General features: G+C 39.4%; 1 protein-coding gene and 1 pseudogene across 1 annotated transcript in view; both read right to left on the bottom strand.

Moving 5' to 3' along the window:
- The window catches only part of Pak5 (p21 (RAC1) activated kinase 5), a 286,737-nt gene extending 284,287 nt beyond the window's left edge, over window positions 1-2,450 (bottom strand). The window contains exons 1-2 of the mRNA XM_059261501.1: window positions 2,221-2,450; window positions 2,025-2,138 (exon numbers count right to left, since the gene is read on the bottom strand). The gene's annotated coding sequence lies outside the window, so the exon portion shown is untranslated. The remainder of the gene's footprint in view (window positions 1-2,024; window positions 2,139-2,220) is intronic.
- A 12,389-nt stretch (window positions 2,451-14,839) lies between these two features.
- LOC131907874 (E3 ubiquitin-protein ligase makorin-1-like) lies at window positions 14,840-15,731 on the bottom strand (annotated as a pseudogene).
- Between the last annotated feature and the right edge of the window lie 3,394 nt (window positions 15,732-19,125).

The following is a 19,125-nucleotide window of genomic DNA, read 5'->3' on the forward strand; positions in this document are numbered from 1 at the left end:
TGTTCGTACAGCCAAAGGGGAGAAGGCTATATCAAATCACTTGGGGGCATCTATAGAAGACCTAAGTCCCACTTTGTTTCAGTTTCCGTGTGACACATAAGCAAGGTGTCTATGATCCTGCTCTTCACTATTATACTTGGGAATACAAAACTATGATAAATTAGTTGGATTAAATATCCTTTGAAGTGTTTTCTGAACTCAAATCATTCTTTATATTCTGAAACTTTCTGGCACAGTATTGATGCTATCAACATTATAAGGAAGGTTAGTAAACTGAGTTAAATTCTGTCTCCCCCAAATTCATGGCAACCCAGAACCTGTCCATGTGACCTAATTCGGAAGTTAGATTTTTGCAGATGTAATTGAATTAAGACATAACTAGAGTAAGCTCTAAATTCCAGAGGAATTTAGGAATTCCTTATATGAAGACTGAAATCTTGACAAATGAATAGACACAGAGAAGAGGCCATACAAGATGAAGTTAGAGGCAGAATGCCTGAGACTGTGAGAGCCTGAGTTGGGGAGCATGCACCCTTTCTAATAGCACCTGAAGGTCACTCTGCTAACACCATGGTGTTGGACCTAAAATGCCCCAATCTGTAATACAATAAATTCCTATTGCTTTAAGCTACCAAGTTTGGGGTGAATGGTTATGTCAATGCTAAGAAACAAACCAATTTGGAACACTTAAGTGAAAGCATGTGTCTTAATCTGACTTGTATAATCAACGCATATAATATGGGTTCCAAACACATACATTTCCTTTTCAAAAAGGATGGCCACCATGTCCAGGTGCTTCATATTGTTAGCAATGCCCATGTTTACCCATTTACATGGGCTTTGCTACTCACAGGCCTGTATTGCTGATGAAGAAATTAAATAGCTTGCACAAAAATCACAGAGCTAAATACAGAAGAACTAGAGTTCAAATTTAGCTTTATCTCATCACCAAGATGACACTGTATCCCCGAACACCTGCCTCTCGTACCTATCCAATACAGCAAACTCTGAGGATGTAGAAGAAGCATTGATAACCTGGTTTTCAATGCCTATAATCGAAACTCACATTTTTTTTTAATTAAGGGATAACCTGCGACGATGGTACAATCAATCTGTTGTTCACAGAGGAACACAGTTTGTTCTAATACAAGTATTAATGAACTCGCCATCAACTTCTGCTTTCATTAGAAGTTCTGCTTTGCACGTGTATATTCAAAGTCAAGGTCTTATCAGATTGGACATTTGCAGCTTTAATTTACTTAAATGCATTTCCCTCTTGCAGTCTCTGTTTCATTTCCATGATACTGACTCATTTGCTACCTAACAAGATCATAAGAATAGAGAGTGTAAGCACAGAGGAAAGTATCTAAACTTCATTGTCACAGACAGATGCACAGCCTTAAATGATAAAACAAGAAATAAGGCATGTTCTAAATTTACCTTTCCTCCCTCCCAGTGGGCCATGCTACTGATCATAACAGATACAAATGTAAGGTGTCACAGCTGTTGTTGTAGAATGTCAACTTCAAGAAGGCTGGTGTGGGAGGGGCTTCTGCAAGGAGTACCTTGTCCATCTGGACTCAAGTTAAAGAAGTTGCCACATGTCACCAAATCCCACTAGAGGATCTCTGATATTTTGTGAAGAAAGACTCTGTGGCCAGGTCTCTCCATTTCTCCAGAAGTATATTCAGTTTTCCAAGCTGTTATCAACTATTGACCATGACACTTTCTTCTGGCTTCTTTTTTTTCTTTATTTAAAAGACCTCCTCACATAGCCCTGTACAAGGAAGGCTAGGGTTCCCTTAACTGAGATGTGAACGCTGGCAAATTAACTTCTACCCTATCCCAACGGAAAGCTCCTGATACACACGGTTTCAAAAAAGGATGCTCACACTTGTGCTCCAAACTGGACACCGACAGTCTCGAGACTTTTTAAGTTTATCCTCTAGGAGGTTGACATTGCACACAATTCTAACCAGTTTGGAAGTGAGGTTCTCTTCCTCATTCTGCCTACCGGTGCTCACCTGCAGAAGTTCTTTCCCAATCCATTGCTACCCACCAAGCGAGCAGACAGAGACAAATAACAAAGGAAAACACAGTCCCATAAAGGTTCCGCTATTGCATCTTGTGGTCCACACCTGCTAAAAGACAAAAACCATATGGGAACCCTGCCCTGGCAATGCATCCATTACCCCCTGGGAGCAGCAGGCACTGTAGTACCATCGGCAGGGCGTGCGCGAGTACATACACAAAGAACTGGTGCCGGGCTTGCTAGCCTTTCGGGGTACCAGCAGACTCCTAGAGATGGCATCCGGGGTGATCTCCTACGCCCTCCATCCCAGCATAAAAGCACTATCCTTTATTTGACCGGTGAAGAGCCCAGGCTGGATGATATTGCATGGGTTGGGGGTTGGGGAGTGGGCGGACCCCGGATCCCTTGCCCATCTTCAGAGGACCCTAGCCTTTGGCATCTCCTAGGAGATGCACAATCAATTGTGCTGTCATAGAGGTCTCCTTTCGCATCCTCTCTGGGCAAAGCCAGATGCCCGGCGTAGCAGCCGTGCGCATCTTGGCAAGCGCCACTTCTGGAGCCGCTACCCATGCAAGCCGACCTGCCCCGTGCGCCTGCCTACCTGGTAGCTGGCTGTCAGCAGCGAAGCCGCGGTGCCTCATCTGCTTCTCCTCTGCTGCTACATCTGCTATATCGCTCCGAGCGCCATGTTCCTGCTCTCCCCGGGCGCACGCTGGGGAACTACTACGGCTGGGTAGGGGCAAGGGGGGCGGGGGCTAGCGGAGGGGGTGGGGGCAGAGCCAAAGCTTTCTACTCTCCTCCCAAACCTCTCCCAGCAACTGAGCATGCCCAAGCCGCCTGGTTTCGCCCCTAGGAGGACTGTCCGCTGAGACTACTCAGCTGCTCCGGGTTTTCGGGGCAGCCGGCTGTAAGAAAGCTGTAGCAATTGAGGGGGGAGAAAGGGGGGAGTGTGGAGGGAGTGTCTGCACGCCGGAGCTGGAGAAAGCAGCCAATCGGATTACACTTTCCTTCTACCATCCCCCTGCGGGCTGCTCCTGCATGTCCCTTCCTCGTGCATCCCAGTTTGCCCAAATCTTGTGTAGGACCTTTGCGGAGCCGCTACATCAGGACGCTAGCTAGGAGCCTCTTTGCCATCCCTTGGTCCTGTGCTTCGCAAACTTTAATGAGTCTATGAATTGAAATGCAGATTCGGATTCAACTGACTGGCCCTGAGAATCCGCAAGCGAAATAACTTCCCAGGAGATATTTGGTGCCCTGCAGCTGGCTGGCCCAATGAAAGGTCAGGAGGTGCAAGAATCCAGAATCACCTTTTGTAACCTCTGCTCGGTCATGTCCTTTCATCAGCAATGGTCCCTTAAGCCAAAGGAGTTACCTTCTGCTTTGGATGGCGGCAGCAATTCAAGTGAAAGTGTCCCTGGGGATGCTGTGCCTTTCCTGGAAGGAAGCTCTGTAGGGCAGACACTGAAGACACATCTTAAGGTGATTGCTTCGATTAAGAATTTGGCTTTTAGGAGAAGATGGACTCTAGGACCAATTCACAATCGCTTTGATACCCTCGACTAGGAAACTCCAGGTCAGTTGACCTGTTATTTCATTCATACCTGCACCAGTCTGCCTTGACTGCCTGCCTTCCCTGACCTGGACAAAACCTGGCTGGCTCAATGAAATGTCAAGACTGGGCTTGCTAGTTAAGGAAACTAACTGGTTATGTGCACAGGGCCTCTGGGGAGCAAAAGACCGCATGTTTTTTTGTGATGTTTGTGGTAAATCTTGGAAGGATACATTGTGGTCCAACTGCAACCCCAACCCTACTCCCTGTCTAACCTTCTTCCAAGCCTTTGAAGGTATTGGTATTATTGGAAATACTCACTTTACACCGAAAGACATTCACAAAACCAACCATGAGACTTTAATCTTGAAGTTGAGGGAGTCACCCTTCTCCATTCTCAGCTATCCCTAAGTTGTGGTATCTGATCCTATAACTGAATAGAAGATTATAAAACAGCAACTTTTATCTCTTAGTACACTATTTTACTCAATAACTTAAGACAGTTTCCTAGTGAACAGTAGATACTTATCATTCCCCTTGACTTGTCTGTTCACATAGTTCTCTCAGTGCAGTAACTTCCATGTCAAAAGAGAATCACGGCAGGGACTGGTGCTGAAGAGATGACATTAAGAACACACGTTGCTCTTCCAGAGGTCCCTGATTCAGTTACCAGCACCCAAATAGGGTGGGTCCCAGGTAATTCCAACTCTAGTAGATCCCACACCATCTTCTGGCTTCATTGGTGCCCTCACTCACATGGTGCACATACAAACATACAAACACACATACATACACATAAATAAAAAGAAATCTTTAAAAAACAGAATCATAGAGCAGATGGTTCATCACTATTCTTGATTGGTATTCCTATGTATAAAGAAGATATATATCTTAGCCTATCAAATTCTATTTTTCCATTCATATAACTAAAGTCAATAAATTCATCAATGCTGGAAGTTGCTCAAATGACCCTAATTCTCCACTCACCAAGTGCATGCTGCCCATGGGGACTTTGGTGTAATATTTTCTATTTACTTTCTTATATGAGGACTTGTGTGGATGCAAAAGCCACGAAACATTTATTGAGATGTAGTTTTCTCGTATCAATAAAAAGTGCATGCACTGACAAAGTAAACTATATAATCCGTATAATAATATAATTTTATATTATTATAATAAGGTAATCCTGAATAGCCCTGGAACTACTGCTAAAAAGCATCATAAATGACAAGCTATTCCAAGGAAACCACCAAACTTGGTGTCACCAGCACTGGAAAAAGAATTAGGTTGACACGATTTTTCCCAGAAAGCAAAAAGAGAGCGCATGTCTCAACTCATTTTTATGAGGCTATAATTGCCCTGATACCAAAACTAAGTAAAGTTAGTAAGAGAGAAGTCTTATAAACAATATATCTTATAAATCTACACACAAAAATTCCTGAAAGGTGTGGGGGAGGGCTGAGTGTACAGACCATCCACATGCGAAAGAAGGAAATAAGACCCTATAATAGATATGTAGAAATTAACTGAAAGACACATAAATGAGCAAAAACTAGAAAATGGGTAAAGAAAATACAAAAAAAACTTCATGAAATTGAATTTAGCAATGATTTCTTGAATGTGACACCAAATTAATTGGCAACAAAAGAAAAATTGGCTGAACTGGAAATGAAAATTCTCTATAAAAAGAGCACAAGTAATGGTGAAAAGACAATTCACAGAGCGTGGAGAAACTTCATGTAAATCATAATCCATGAAGAGATTCATATCTGCACTACATAAAGTCCATAAAAGTCAGCAACATAAAAGCAACTTACTCAAAAATAGGCAGAAAACTTGATTTTTCCAAAGAACATATACTGATATCAATAAGCATTTAGAGTGACAGTCAAGGTCACTAGCCAAAATTTCAAAACCATGTAACATAACTAAAGTAAATCCATTAGCCTGTTATTTTGGCAGAACAGAAAGAATAATTGACAAGAATGTGAAGAAACTGGAAGGCCTATGCTACACCAGTGGAAATATAAAATTGTATCATTTGAATGGAAAATAGTGGGACATTTCCTTAAAACTTAAACAGAATTATTCAAGGATCTAGCAAGTCTATTTGGAGGGATATAGTCATGACATTGAACATAGAGATATAAATATGGGCATTTTGATATTAATAGCAGCAGGAGCTAAAAAGTGGAAACTACCTGAATGCCCATGAAGAGATGAATGATTACACAAAATGTGATATCTATGGACATAGGAGCATTCTTCAGGCCTAAACAAGAGTGAGATTTTGATGATACATGTGACAGCAATGATTAATCATGAAAGCATTCTACTAAACAAAGTAAAAAAATACAATATCATAAATATTGCATGAGTTCACTCATATGAGACACCTAGATACCAAATCAAATTCATAGAGACAAAAAGTAGATTGAAGTTTACCAGAGGCTGAGAGAAGGGAGAAGTACATACATATTGTTCAATAGTACAGCACTTCAGTCTGTGGTAGTTATAAAGTCCTGAAGGTGGAGAATAGTGAAGGTTACAAAAATATGTGCTTGAGTCTCAGACACAACTGTGTGGCACAGAGCTTGATTACCATGAGTGAGTCCCAAGTCCCAAACCCCAGCAGTGTAACTAATGACCTAACAAACTAAATAAATTCCTGAGTAAGAAAAAAAAAAGTACTCAGACACACTGAGGATTTAAGGTTCTAAGTGATAAAAACAATAAATCTGTGGCTAAACAAGGAAATGTGAAAGACATGACAATATCTAAAACATAAAGACTGCCTAGGAAAGCTATATGCAATAAGAACTAAGGAACATAAAGCAATAACAGCAGCGTGAGGGGTACCTAGCACAAGAAGGGGCAATAACAAATATATAAAATTGCCCAGAGAGCAAAACCAGGGCCAGTTCATGGGAAGCTAAAGGGGAAGGTGTCTTTTACAAGGACAAGTCCACATTCAAATACTCAGACACTGTATTTTACATTAAAAGAGCCAACATGAAAACATTTTGGTTACAGAATATAAGCTAGACACTGATAAATCAGAAATAAGAGCTCAGAAATTAACCTAAATGTGTAAAATAATTTCATTTGTAAGAATGGTTATATTATAAATTTATAAATCACTGAAGAGGGGATGAATCACTACAGGTTAAAGACAGCCAAAGTTCTGAGGAATTGAGTTGTAAGTGCTAGTGGCCTGGAGCAACAAGAAATTACTTTATCCAATTTAGTGAGCTCTGTCCTCTTGCTCAAAAGGAAACCCATGTACCTTCAAGGCTGTGAACTTCAGTGGGGGATTGTAAAACCTGTATGAAATATCCTTGAATGCTTTAGGTCAAATTTCAACCCAGAGCATTTGAGAAAGTTAGAACATTCACTGCTTATATATTATAGCTTAAAATGCATGAACTAAGGCAGTCAATAAAATGGGGCCTTTGACTTGCATAAAAGTTACTAATATACAAGTGTGTGCAAGTGTTTCTATCTCACTGAAATCCCAGCACACGAATGAATACCAGATTTTTCTGTCAAAAGAAAAACATTGTCAGCATTATCATGTAAGACTGTCATCCAAAGCATTCCCAAACTATTGCTTAATTTTTTTGTTCATAGTTGGAAGACAAACTACAACTTCACCTGTATTCCTGGCGCTTCTTTGTCTTTGTTACTGGATCATGTATAGGTGATGAAAGATTGTGACTTGTCATGTAGTAAAACTGTCATTGTGGAATACAGCATGGATTCTTTTGGAGAACGTCATAGCTCTTCCATTGCTTTGCAGTGATCTAGTGATTTAGAGAGAATTAGAGAACTGATTAGAGTTTTGAAGAAGATACCACATGCTCACACCAAATAACCGGATTCTCTGCCCATTAAGCCCAACCTGTGCTTATTTTAGTTTTTTTGTTTTGTTTTGTTTTGTTTTTTGGTTAAAGCAGCAGTTCTCAGCCTATGGGTCATGACTGCTTTAAGGGTAGAATGACCCTTTCACAGGGGTCACCTAAGACCATCAGAAAACAGATATTTACATTATGATTCATAACAGTAGAAAAATTACAATTATGAAGTAGCAATGAAAATAATTTCATGATTAGGGGTCACCACAACATAAGGAACTATATTAAAGGGTTGTGGTGTTAGGAAGTTTGAGAACTGCTGGGTTAAGGCATCTTCTCACAGATGTCACCTGAGTGTCTTTTGAGGGGGAATTTAATATACTTCCCCCTTTTCCTTGAAAACACCACTCAGTCCTATGAAGATTCAGGAAAGGCTTATTCAGAGAAAACATAGGAGAATGCAGCACCTTCTTTTCTGGTATTGTGAGTTAAAGCAAAAGGTATTTCCTGGATGAAAAGCTGGCACCACATGACCATCTAGGCATGTTAGAATACAGTGAAAACTCTGGGATTACTATGACAGCAACAAATTTTTGTTGTTATAAGAAAGGTCACTAAGATAACATTGAGAAAGTTTCTAAGGATAGTGAGGATATTTATCTTCTTTAAAGAACAACATGGCTGATTTCATAATAAGTTTTAAGTGTATGAGAGGAGAGGTTGGGGATCTTAAAATGGGATGTGCAAGATTTAGCTGAGTAATACTGAGCAGCTTTGTGACCTTGTGTATGCAATCTATGCCTCCTAAACTCCTTTGCTTATCTACAAAACACAGATGTGAGTTCAGCTTATTTCACAGAATTTTTATGAGAGTCAAAGGAAGGTACTTTGAGATGGGGGAAAAATGTGCTATACGCCAATATCAAAGTACTAGACCATTGTCTTTTCTTAATGGATTTGAATAAATGCATAAAAGAATAAAAGAGTAGTTATAAAATTTCTGAGCATCCAAATTTCATTTGAGAAGTTTATTTAAAATTGAAATGTCTGCCTGTGTTTTGTGTCTACCAATTTACAAAGAAACCTGAGTCCCTCTGGGTCCCCAGGTGATGGGTGAATGTCTTTCTGTACGCTGTGAATATGTGTTGTTCTGATTGGTTGATAAATAAAGCCATTTGGCCTATGGTAAGGCAGCTTAGACACAGATGGGAAATTCAAAGAGAGAGTCAGGAAGAAAGCAGGGAGAGACACCAGCCCACCATCCAGGAAGCAGCATGTAATGGTACACATGTAAAGCCACGGAACATGTGGCAACATATAGATTAACAGAAATGGTCTGAGTGTAAGTGTAAGAGCTAGTCAGTGGTAGGCCTGAGCTAATGGCCAAGCAGTTTTAATTAATGAAGCCTCTGTGTGTTTACTTGGGGGACAAGAGTGGGAGAGATTTGTTCCGACAGCCGGCAAAGTGGGAGGGCACAGGAAAACATCTAGCTACACCCAGGTGATTCTGAAATAAGTAAATTTGATGTGGTAGATGCTTAACATGTTATGCAGAATGCCCATTCCAGGAAATACTTGTTTCTTAGCACATAGGAGTAGGGTGTTTACTCAGCAACTTCAAATATTGCCCCAGCCCAGGGGAACTGACCTGTTCCAGGTCCTAGCCCTTCCTGGGGCAAATTGGATAAAATTGTGAGACCAAAATGAGCCATCTTAGAAATAAGACCAAAATGCTTTCACTCAAAATCTAAGGCCTAAGATTTCTCCTTCTAGGAATAGGCCAATAGTTACTGAAACAAGTCAGTCCAGATTCCAGAAACCAGGAAGTGTAAAAGTACAGAGTCACAAGGTAGTCACAAGGTAATGACTGCCAGACTATAGAATGTTCCAACCCTGGTTTCCAGGGTGACTGACCATAAAAATGTCCCCACCTGAGGGCAGCCAATGAGCAATGGCAACCATCCCCTTACAAGTAAGATTAAGCCATGATTTCTAGAAAGCCTCTAGAAGCGAGCCAATCAGAATTGTACCCATACTAGCACCCCTAAATGATGTGACCTTGTGGCTTTTGCCTTTAAAAACTGAGCTTGCAGACAGGTGGGCACTTCCTCCAGCCTCCACTGCGTTGGATGTATTGGACGAAGTCCCTGCCTAGGCTTCTATTGTATATCCAAAATTAAACCTTGCTTTTGCATTCCGGCATGCTCGTCTTTGGTGGTCTCTCTGGGGGTCTCGATCTGGGCACAACAAAAATAACCAATGGCTGTGGCAATATCAAAGTGTGCCCATCTTGGCCCATTTTGGTGCAACTCTGAAGGGCCACTGTAGCTCCAGAACTTCCTGAAAAGTTGGCCAGAGTTGATGACACTCTGCATCTTTGTGACCTTTTCTCTGTCTGGTTCTGCTTCCCTTCCATTCATCTATGGTGTTATGTCACCAAGGCACTGTGTATGTTTGTTCCTGTGTGTGTGTGTGTGTGTGTGTGTGTGTGTGTGTGTGTGTGTGTTCATGTGTGTGCAGGTTAATGTATGTGTGCATGTTGGTGTTAATTCATATAAGTATGGAACTTAGGATAATAACCTCATGTGTTTTTTTATCTGGGACATTGTCCCCCTCAAGACAGGGTCTCTCATTGGCCAGGAACTTGCCACATATGCTATATGTTTTGCCAGTGAGCAACAGGAACCTGTTCAGCACTGAGATTACGGGTATGTACCACATCCAGATTTTTCTGGGGTTACTGAGGATCAAAATCAAGCAATCACTTTACTAATTGAGCCACCCCTATCCCCAGGATAGGAGTACACATTCTCAACACCAAAGCTCTCTCTGCAAGTCTGCTTCTGGGCAAACTGGCTTGCTACAATAAGGAAAATGTGAACTAGAAGGCCAAATAGAATTATGTTCTTCTTCATCCCCAAAACCTTCTTACAATTCCAGTGGATACAATTTCTTCCTTCGAAGCAGAAGCCCTTCCTGATTTAACTATTTTTCTGTCCCATTTCCTGATCTGTACTTCTTAATCCTCAGTTCAAAAGATTCTTTTCTTTCATCCTTGTTCAACATAGGACCAAAAGGAAGGAGATACAAATGTGTTAGGTGAATTCCCTTAGGACAGCATCAAGCAGGGTAAAGAGAAATCATGTTCCTCTCTGCATCTATGATGTGGTAGGAACTCTAGAACTGAAGTTGTATACAAGCAGTAAGTTTAGTGCAATGTTCCTAGAAGTACCTTATGCAAACTTTAAATTGGTGGTTCTCAACCTGTGGGTCACAACCCCTGTGGGAGTTTGCTGGGAGGCCCTGCTTGTCAGAGGTTGCAGCCTACAATGGCCTGGCAGCTCTCTCCAAGCTTGGTAACACGGAAGACTCCCTCCCCATGGCACCAGGTGCCATGTTCTCTACCTGACTTTATTTGAAGACTGTCTCTAGGCACATATGCACTTATCTCTGGTATGACCCTTGACAGAGTTCCTTGCAGAAACTTCCCCCTGTTGTCTATATGGTAATTAGACATTGTGCTAGGAGCATTATGATAGGACCATGCTTCCACAGATTATAATTAAGCCTTGTACTAGGAGCATTATGATAGGAGTGTGCTGTTTAATGCAAATTAGGTGAGTGCCCAGCAAATTAGGTGATTCCCGATTTTATATATTCTCTATACTCTGGAGTAAAACTGAGCTGTCTCACTGAGGCAGTATCCTGGAAGGCTATTTCCCTTATGTTCACAGCCCATACAAAGGTCTCTGTCATCAGTTTGCTCCTTTGTCCCTATGGACTGGTGACCAATGGATAGCAAGGAAAGGGGATCTTTTAATAGGGGTCAAATATCAGATATCTTGCATATCATATATTTCCATTAGGATTTATAGCACTAGCAAAAATACAGTTGTGAAGTAGCAATGAAAATAATTTTATGGTTAGGGTCACCACAACATGAGGAACTTGTATTAAAAGGTCACAGCAGTTGGAAGGTTGCAAAACACTGCTTTAGATCAAACTGCTTAACTATTTCCATGATAAAAGCAGGATGAGCTACTTCCCTTGTCGCTATGTCCAAATACCAGATGACAAACAACTTTAGGAAGTGAAGGTTTGTTTTGGTTCAGTTTTGGTTCATCATGGCAGGTGTGTGCGACACTTTCCACAGTGAGGAAGCAGAAAGGGATGAGATGAATGCTGGTCTTCATATCACTTTGTCCTTTTTCCCTTTTATTCAGAACAGGGCTGCAGTCTATAGTATGTTATCGCTCATATTCCCTCCTTACTTAAACTTCTCTGCCCTTAAGGACAAACCCAGATGTATGCTTTCAAGGTTTCTGAATACATTCATTTTGAGAATGATGATTAATCATCACAAGTTTACCTCTTTTCACTTGACATCCAAACATGTCACTTTTAGTTTTAGATTTTATTTTGACTTTTAATTATGTGTATGTATGTGTATTTTGTGGCTGTGCACATGAGTGCACACCTACAGAGGCCAGAAGTTGTGAGCTACCTACCACGAGGTTTGGGAACTGAATTTGGGTTTTCTGTAAAGCAATAAGCACTCCTAACTGATGACCAGTCCACAAACATGTCACTTTTAAGGTGCCATTATACCCCTGGACCTCAAAAAAAACTCATGGTCATTTTTATAATATAAAATGAGTTTAGTTAAACTCCAAAAGTCCCCGTAATCATTAACAGTCTCAATACTGTTAAAGCATCTAAAAATTCTTCTGAGACTCAAGACAAACTTTTAACTGTGATCCTGTGTAAAATAAAAACACAAGCTACATAATTCCCATATCCAACAGCACAGAATAAATAGTCTTGTTCAAAAGGAGAGGAACAGAAGAATATCAAGGAAAGATCAAACCAAAGCAAAACCCAAGGACAGCAAGAAAAACACCAAATTCCAAAGGTCCATATCCAATATCCTGGATTATTTGATGGCATCATGTGGACTCCAACAACCTTTGGCATCCTGTTCCTCCCAGTCTGCTACCTGAAGCATAAGTAGCTTCTTTCCTAGGCCAGCCACATTTCAAGATGGTAACTTGCTGGGTGTGTGGTGGTGCACACCTTTAATCCCAGCACTTGGGAGGCAGAGGCAGGCGGATCTCTGTGAGTTTGAGGCCAGCCTGGTCTCCAAAGCGAGTTCCAGGAAAGGCGCAAATCTACACAGAGAAACCCTGTCTTGAAAAACAAAACAAAACAAAACAAAACAAAACAAAACAAAACAAAACAAAACAAAACAAAACAAAAGACAGTAACTTTCCTGAGTAGATATGTCATGGTCCTATCATTTTCACAGTTTTGCGCATGGCTTTTCAGCTCTATGACACATTGTCTCACTTGAGGTGATTTCTAGAACCTTGGTATAAGACTCTATGAAGCTATAATTTTTCACATTTTGTATGCCTGAAAAACTAGTTATCATGTGAATGATACTGTGGGGTTCTTTTGAAAATGTGAGATGTTCTATGCCTCAATTTTACCACAGCAGAAGTGACTTTTGGACACCTTACTGGCTGGATGTGGGAAAACAGCTCCTTACGCTGCTGTCTTCTGTCAGGGAACCTCTTTACCTGTAATCACAGTACATGTTTTCTCCTTTCAAATGAACTTGCATCTTTACAAGTTGGAGCTTTCCAATGATGGTGTCTTGCTCTTGAGGCAACTTTCTTATTGTCCCAGTGCAAAGACCAGTGTTTCTACTTATTAACATTAATCTTTTTAAAAATAATTTCAGCTGCTCTCTTCCCAGACACTTTGTCTGCAGTTTTTAAATTTACTTGTACTGTTTTCTTCACAAAACTGCACATCTTTCATACTATTCTGCTTTGGATTGTCGTTATCAATATCAATAAACACAGTGACCAGTTACCATGGGACTGACTATACTATGCTGTCTGGAAATTTTCTGACAAACTGTTCAAGCCTATTTTGATTTTAACCTCATTAAAAAGTTAGGACATGGGCAGAATGCAGTAAGATTACTTGCTTGAATGTAATATGAGTGACCTCTAGCACAGTAGCCAAGCTCCCTCCCCAATGAAATCTCATGAGCCAGGATCAACACTTCATTGACTGCATTTCTATCAGTTCATTGGTCTTCACCTTCTCACCAAAATAGTCCACAAAGCTCCAGTCACAGCACTCTACTCTGTTTCTCTTTCAGTCATGGGGCAGAAGGCTTAAAAACTACTTAGTCATGTTTCCTTCAGTAAAGACTCTACCTTTTTCTACCAATTTTCTGTATTTTTACTTTCTCATTCCTATGATAGAATATCTGAAAAATTCAAGTGCTAATAGAATCTATTTTGGAGAATTTTCTTGTTCAAAGCAATGTTGAGCAGCAAATATAAAGATTTTCTAGATATCTGCTTCACTCAAATATACATAGCTTCCCCTCCTGATCAAGAGTTAGAAATAAGTTTAAGGTCACAAATAAAGAGAGTACCATTCCAACAGAAGTGTCTCAACAAGGCAAAACTTGACTCTTGATCCAAAGGATGCTCTGCTTATAAAGTGGAGGAAGCACTACACAGAAGCTGTGTGTCCATTTGATTTTATTCTAGTACAGGTAGTGACTGTGTCTTTCCCTCAGTGACTGGGGTCCAACCTTACAATCTTTCATGATTGGCTAGTTTTAAAAAAACTCTGGCACAGAGAGAGGAAATGAAGGGCAGTGGGAAGAGGACAGCCACTAAGTCACTTAAGTTCTGAGAATCCACCAGGACCTTTGTGAAAACAAAGATTAAGTGGAGACAAAACATTTGCATAAAAGTCTTACAAGGTGAGGGAGACAAAAAGTTTTCAATTTCTTGGAGAAATACAAGTTTGATGGTATTTGATAGAAAAGACTAATATTTTATGTTTCAGTACTGAATATTTTATGGATTTGAGACCATTCATGTGAAATGTTGTAACCTACAGTATCATACAAATAGTTTCAAACAACTATAAATGCCTTGAATTTAGAATTTAACATTAAAATATATGTGTAATCCAAGTTAACACATCTATGTTGACTCCATTTTACAACTTATTAATTTATTAATTATATGATTTTAAACAATTAAAATGATGTTAACCTTCTTGTTCAGTTATGAGAACAGTTTTTAAAGGATAGTAGACTATTGGCTATTTTAATAGATGGAATAGGAAGACAGAATATGTCAAAACTTTAGGAAACACACATTTGAAGTTAGAAAATTTCTTTACAGAGCATAAACTACATAATCTATTGAACAAAATCTCCTCAAAATGTATGAGGAGTCTCCTAACTGATACACAGGGTTTCTCAATTCAAATAAAACAGACAGACCAGCTCACCTAGCAGCAGCCTACTGAAATAAAAAATAGAAATCCAAATTCAAACACCCTGGATTCATGATAAAATATGAGCATTTAAATGCAGTTCTTCAAGTTGGACATTGGCATGACACTAAGTTCTTCCTGAAAGTAGAAAGCATGAACCAAGACTGAGAAGGAGTCTAGCTTTATGTGCTTGCTCTTACATCACTTAGTACTCTTCCACTTGCCAATATACTTGACCCAGCAGGTGTGGTTACAGTTGGAGAGGATTCTAAAACCATGCTGGATGGGGTTGGCTTTCTTACAGACAACCTACATATGGATCCCACACACCAGATACTTACTGTGCTACACAGCAAAAGTGAGTTCCACATCCTTTTCAAGACTTTATGTGTTCTGGCCTCTGGGCAGCATCCATCAGGTGTAGGGTCTGCAGTCCCCACACGTCACAGGAGTCTCCGTGGAAATACATGGCTTTCTCCACAGCAACACTCTCCCACTGTAGCACAGGGGCAAAACTACTTTGTCTCCACAGATATTGGCTCCTTCTCTGACTGTGCCTTGGCCACTGAGCCCTGCAGAGGTACTTCAGTGTAAGGTTTGGGGGTGGAGGCAGTACAGCCTCAACTTAAGGCTGCCTAGGAACAGACTCAATGGCATTCACCCAGTGCTCTTAACTTACTCCACCAGTTGGAAAGTTCTGGTTTCTTGACTTGTCATCACCTGGATTCATTGCAAAGAGTAATTCAAATCCAAAGGAGAGACTTGAGGAAGCAGCAAAGGATAACTTTGTGCTCAGTTCTGTACAAGTAAATTCTTTCTGTCTTAATGACTCACTGTGCTCATCCACGGCGATCTTGGAAAATGCAGTGCCCTCTTTAATAATACTTGCATAACACACCATATGGACTGTCAGAGAATAGTTAAAGCTGTCTCCTTCCTTACAAACCCCATGCATCAAATACCTGCAGGCAACCTGTTTCATCCAGCCAACTCTCCTCTCACTGCAGGATGGGGTAAGATAGTCTGCTGTCACATGCTGCTGATGTGGCTTTCTAATTTTCATGTTTAATCTAAGCAATATAAGAAGGTAATATCATCATTAAATGGTCTGTGAGGTTCCTTGGGCATTGCAAATTCAGGTTTTAGTACATTAACTACTTGAAAATGGTACACTAATGAAACAAATGCTTTGCATGCCTGCTAAAACTAAGAGACTAGACTGAATAATGTGGAGACGAGAAGGGTTAGGATGTGTGAAAGTTCTGCTTACGTTGAGCCCAGTTTGTGGTCTGGGAACACAAACAATGCATATCAAGGAACGACTTCACACTGAGGATGGAGAATTATAGAGGACCACAGGGTTCAGGTAGTATTTGAAAATGACTAGTGTAAGCCAATAGCATTCTAATAGGAAAAGGAAGAAGAAATTAGTCATGAGAACACTTACACAAAGGGTTCTGTTGTGACTAATCTTCTGTTAACGTGATCGGTTTTGGAATCACCTAGAAACACACCTCTGGGGATGTCTATGAGAGTGTCTCCAGAGAAATTTAACTAATGGAAAAGACCTGTCTTGAACAGCACAGTCCAATGAACTGTGGCTATGGGCTGAATAAAAGGGAGCAACATGAGATAGTTGTCTGGGTCCCTCACTTTCTAATGGAATTCTGCTTTCTGACAGCAGATGCAAGGTTGCAAATTTCCATGTTCCCACTACCGTGCCTTTATCACCATGCTGGACTGTATTCCCAAAACCAGAAGCAAAATGAACTCTTTTAACTTTTAACATGAACTATGTCTTCAGCGGAATGCCTAAGTGTTTCTTTTTCAGTGTCTGGAAATTTTCATTGTAGAAATCTTTCTCTTTTTTGGTTAGATATATTCTTAAACATTTGTTTTTGAGGTATTTTTAATAAATTTTTCCTAACTTCTTTTTCTACAATTACATTGTTGCTATATATGAAAACTATTGTTTTTATGTTGTTGTGTCTTGCAACTTTGTTTATTAGGTCTGACAATTTTCTGGCAGACTGGATAGGCTTTTTTAAGTAATGAGAATTATGTCATATTCAAATATTGTTTGACTACCTCCTTTCCTATTTCCATCCCTTTATGTCTTTCTCTTTTTTAATTACTATAGCTAAAGCTTTGAGGACTGTATCAAATAAAAGAAAGGATAGTGGGCATATTTGTTTTATTCCTGATTTTAGAGGAAATGCTGTTTACCTTGAATCAATATCATGTTGGCTACAGGGGTGTCAATAAACTTTATTATTTTGAAATAATAGAAATAGCTCCATCTATTTCTAAAGTCACCAGATTTTTTTCATGAAAGTATGTTGACTTGTCAAATGCCTTTTCAGCATCAATTAAAATAATTATGTGGTTTGTGTCCTGTAGTTCTTGTGTTTTAATTCTTTACTCTTTTGGCTCTTTGTTCTTACTGCTGTTTGAGGAGCCTGCCACTCAGCTCCCAAATAAGTACACATGGACTTTTATTCTTACTTATGAATGCCTGGCCTTAGCTTGGCTTGTTTCTTGCCAGCTTTTCTTAAATTATCCCATCTACTCTTTGCTTTCACCTTTGTCTATGTCTGTATATCTTTTCTTTCCTTCTTATTCCATGTCTGGCTGTGTGGCTGTGTGGCTTTCCCTTTCTTTTCTCACTCCTTGATTTTCCTTCTTTCCAGACTTCTTCTTCTATTTATTCTCTCGGCCTGCCAGCCCCACCTATCCTTTCCTGCCAAACTATTGGCCGTTCAGCTCTTTATTAGACCAATTGGGTGTTTTAGACAGGCACAGTAACATGCTTCACAGAGTTAAACAAATGCAACATAAAGAAATGAACACATCTTTGTATCATTAAATAAATGTTCCACAGCATAAACAAATGTAACACATCTTAAAATAATATTCCTCAACACTGTCCCTACATTTATTTATATGATGCATTACATTTGTTGATTTATGTATTTTGAACAAACTTTACCTTTCTGGAATAAAGCCCGCTTGGTCATAATGTTTAATCTTAATGTGTTCTTGAATTAGTTTTGCAAGTGTTATGTTGATAAATTTTGCATCTGTATTCATCAAAGAAATTGGTCCATAGTTTTCTTTTATGTCGCATATTTACCAGGTTTTTGTATCATAATAACACTTGCTTCATAGAATTAATTTGGTTTCTCACTTTCTCTTTTATGGAACAAGTTAAGAAATTTGTGTGAGATATTCACTGAATGTTTGACAGAATTCAACAACAAATCTGTCCAGTCCTGGAATTTTCTTTGAGGAATAGCTTTTGATTACAGCTTTAATCTCATGCTTGTAATGGGTCAGTTTAAGCTTGTAACTTTAGGGCTTAATTTGAGTAAATAGTGTGCATGTAGAAACTGTTCTATTTCTTCTGTATTAACCAGTTTTTTAGAGTATAAGTTTGCATAATAATCTCTTATAATGCTCTGTATTTCATTAAAGTTTATTATAATGGCACCCCTTTAATTTCTAATTTTATTGCCTTATCTCTTATCTGTCTTTTTTATCAGTTTATCAATTTTGTTAAGTTTTTTGAAGAACCAACTCTAGTTGATTTTTATACTGTTCTTTTTAATCTCCATACCTTTTGGAAATATCATTCATGCTCCTTATTTACTTTTTCTTTGTTTATATCTATTTGTATTATCATCTCAATTTTGTTCTCTATCCCTGAAATTTATTCTTCTCCATGGGATTGTCTGTTAATGGTGTTATCAGTTGTGTTTTTTATTTGCTTGACCATCTCTTTCATTTCAAATATTTCTGTGGATTTTTTTCAGTGTTTTAATTTTTGCCTAATTTTTCCTCAACATTTTGATCTTTTGCTTCCAATTTTCTGTTACTTTCACTTTGGAGACGATCTTGTCAGGTCTGGAATAGATTTCCTTAATTTGTGAATTTGTTTGATTCATCAATATGATCATTAATTGTTTTAAAAAGTAAAACCCTGAATTCTTTCTTATATATTTCAGCTATATCTGTAGCTTTGGATCCTTCATAGGGAATGTGGCAGTTGATTATGGGTAATAGTGGTGGTGGCTGTGTCATATTCTTTGTTACTTTGTTGTGTTTTTGTACATTTGCCAGAGTGAGTTTCTTTTGACTTACACTTCTTTAGAAACTTTTGAGGTGTTTTGTTTTCTATGGCTCTTAATAGCGGAACATTTGCATGAAGTCAGCTATGGGGACTCGTTAAAGTTAGGGTTGATTCTTAAAATGAGTCTCTGAGGTGATCCTGTTTGGCTGTGTTCCAATAGGACTAAAAGTAAGACTGCACTCTAGGGACAGAAACAATCAGATAGAGGTCAAAATCGTGGTCACCTTTTAGGTTCTATGAACCTACC

The sequence above is a fragment of the Peromyscus eremicus genome, chromosome 4, assembly GCF_949786415.1.
Source record: "Peromyscus eremicus chromosome 4, PerEre_H2_v1, whole genome shotgun sequence".
Taxonomy (NCBI): Eukaryota; Metazoa; Chordata; class Mammalia; order Rodentia; family Cricetidae; genus Peromyscus; species Peromyscus eremicus.